Source organism: Ovis aries, chromosome 1 (assembly GCF_016772045.2).
Source record: "Ovis aries strain OAR_USU_Benz2616 breed Rambouillet chromosome 1, ARS-UI_Ramb_v3.0, whole genome shotgun sequence".
Lineage (NCBI taxonomy): Eukaryota > Metazoa > Chordata > Mammalia > Artiodactyla > Bovidae > Ovis > Ovis aries.
The window spans coordinates 20,057,586-20,060,926 of record NC_056054.1 but is presented as its reverse complement, the minus strand read 5'-3'; the positions used below and the strand labels follow the sequence as shown (position 1 = coordinate 20,060,926).

The 3,341-nt window shown below is 37.2% G+C and overlaps 1 protein-coding gene across 9 annotated transcripts in view; it reads left to right on the top strand.

Moving 5' to 3' along the window:
- The window catches only part of TESK2 (testis associated actin remodelling kinase 2), a 142,677-nt gene that overhangs the window by 63,140 nt on the left and 76,196 nt on the right, over nt 1-3,341 (top strand). The window lies entirely within an intron of this gene.

Genomic DNA, 3,341 nt, shown 5'->3' with positions numbered 1-3,341 from the left:
GCAAAAGAGAAAGAGAAAGATATACACATCTGAATGCAGAGTTCCAAAGAATAGCAAGGAGAGATAAGAAAGCCTTCCTCAGTGATCAATGCAAAGAAAGAGAGGAAAACAACAGAATGGGAAAGACTAGAGATCTCTTCAAGAAAATTAGAGATACCAAGGGAACATTTCATGCAAAGATGGGCTCAATAAAGGACAGACATGGTCTGGACCTAACAGAAGCAGAAGATATTCAGAAGAGGTGGCAAGAATACACAGAAGAACTGTACAAAAAAGCTTCATGACTCATAATCACGATGGTATGATCACTCACCTAGAGCCAGATATCCTGGAATGTGAAGTCAAGTGGGCCTTAGAAAGCATCACTACGAACAAAGCTAGTGGAGGTGATGGAATTCCAGTTGAGCTAATTCAAATCCTGAAAAATAATGCTGTGAAAGTGCTGTACTCAATATGCCAGCAAATTTGGAAAACTCAGCAGTGGCCACAGGACTGGAAAATGTCAGTTTTCATTCCAATCCCAAAGAAAGGCAATGCCAAAGAATGCTCAAACTACCTCACAGTTGCACTCATCTCACACGCTAGTAAAGTAATGCTCAAAATTCTCCAGGCCAGGCCTCAACAGTATGTGAACAGTGAACTTCCAGATGGTTTTAGAATAGGCAGAGGAACCAGAGATCAAATTGCCAATATCTGTTGGATCATAGAAAAGGCAAGAGTTCCAGGAAAACATATATTTCTGCTTTATTGACTATGCCAAAGCCTTTGACTGTGTGGATCAATTGTGGAAAATTCTGAAAGAGATGGGGATACCAGACCACCTGACTTGCCTTTTGAGAAATCTGTATGCAAGTCAGCAAGCAACAGTTAGAATTGGACATGGAACGACAGACCGGTTCCAAATAGGGAAAGGTGTACTTGAAGGCTGTATATTGTCACCCTGCTTATTTAACTTATATGCAGAAGACATCATGAGAAATGCTGGGCTGGAGGAAGCACAAGCTGGAATCAAGATTGCCCGGAGAAATATCAATAACCTCAGATATGGAGATGACACCACCCTTATGGCAGAAAGTGAAGATGAACTAAAAAAAGAGCCTCCTGATGAAAGTGAAAGAGGAAAGTGAAAAAGTTGGCTTAAAGCTCAACATTCAGAAAACTAAGATCATGGCATTCAGTCCCATCACTTCATGGGAAATAGATGGGGAAACAGTGGCTGACTTTATTTTGGGGGTTCCAAAATCACTGTAGATGGTGATTACAGCCATGAAATTAAAAGACGCTTACTCCTTGGAAGAAAAGTTATGACCAACCTAGATGCCATGTTAAAAAGCGGAGACATTATTTTGCCAACAAAGGTTCATCTAGTGAAAGCTATGGTTTTTCCAGTAGTCATATATGAATGTGAGAGTTGGACTAAAAAGAAAGCTGAGTGCCAAAAAATTGATGCTTTTGAAGTGTGGTTTTGGAGAAGACTCTTGAGAGTCCCGTGGACTGCAAGGAGATCCAACCAGTCCATCCTCAAGGAAATCAGTCCTGAATCATTGGAAGGACTGTTGAAAGTGAAACTCCAATACTTTGGCCACCTGATGAGAAGAGCTGACTCATTTGAAAAGACCCGATCCTGGGAAAGATTGAAGGCGGGAGGAGAAGGGGACGACAGAGGATGAGGTGGTTGGATGGCATCACTGACTCAATGGGCATGATTTTGAGTAAGCTCCGGGAGTTGGTGATGGAGGCCTGGTGTGCTCAGTCCGTGTGGTCTCAAAAGAGTTGGACATGACTAAGCGACTGAACTGGGTTGATAGTATTTGCTATTTGAATGTGACTGAAAAGACTAATGAAATATCAGTTACTTTCAGCTGCATGCACATACTTGGCCAACTCTTAGTTCTTAGCTTAGTTTGTAGTTTTTGTTTGTGGATCTTTTTTGTTTTGTTTTTTTAATTTAAAAAAAAATCATTATTATTTTTAAAAATCATTTAATTATTTTTTACTCTGCTAGGTCTTCAGTGCTGGTCAGGCTTTTCACTAGTGGCAGTGAGCAGGGGTACTCTTTGTTTTGGTTCTCAGGTTTCTCATTGTGGTAATGGTATCTATGACTTTTTTGTTTTTTTGTTTCAGCTTATTACTGAAATATTCTTAGGACTTAAGACATACAGGGTACTTGGGAAAAAAAAAGACATATATGGTACTTGGACTTCTGAGCATGTTGAAAGAAGCCTCGGTTTTGTAGAGCTTTCATCTTCTGATACACAGAATATATCCCTCATGTAGATCATGTGTACGTTATACACACCAGTGATTTGTTGTTGTTTTGGTCAGTGCATTTTGTAAAAGGCCCAGAAAGGTACTAGTTAAGCTTGCAATAATAACAGCTTCTGGGAATGAGCACAGAAGATTGGGATTAATGAATCTGATAGTCAAAAGGGACTTTACTTATGCATATTGTTTGAATGTGTTACAAAGAAAATATATGCATGTATTACTTATTTAGCTAAAAATGAATATAAATTCAAGTTGAAAAGCTATGTTTTCTATTAGAAAATTAAGGCAAGTACATTATGGAAGAAAGTAGAAAATGAAGAAACAAAAGCAAGAAAAAAATCATTGATCTACTGTCAGTGACAAGCATCATTAATATTTTATAAACTTACTTCTACTTCTTTTTGTTTTGACATAAACTTAGGCATATGCCATATGCAGAATTTTTCTCCCTGCAATTAAAAGCTAATCTTTATTTCCTAATTTCCTAAATTCATGTAAGGAAATAAAATTCAGTTTTTACTTGTTTATTCCAACATTTGAAAACTTTTTCAATCTATAGACAATTGAAAGAATAATGCAATAAACTCCTGTAAGTCCCTTCATCTAGATTCATCAGTTGTTAATATTTTGCTACATTGCTTTATGTATCTGTATTTTACTTAGATACTTTAGTATGTATCTTCTAAGAATACATTCTTTTACAAAGTCATAATATCGTTATTTATACATTAGACAATTAACCTTAATTCAGTAGAATAATTTAATGTACAGTCTCTATTAAAATTTTCTGTTTGCCTCCAAAAAGTCTTATAACTTTTAGACCCTGAATTCAGTTAAGATTTCATCTGTTTCATTTCAGTGGTTATGAATGTTAATCTCTTTTAATCTAGAATATTCTAGGACTTCCCTGGCAGTCCAGTGCTTAAGACTCTGTGCTTCCACTGCAGGGGGTATGGGTTTGATCCCTGGTCAGGGAACTAAGATCCCCCAGGCCATGAGGTATGGCCAAAATTTTTTTTAATCTAAAATGTTCCCCCACATTTTGTTTGTTTGAAGAGTACTGTACAGTTGTC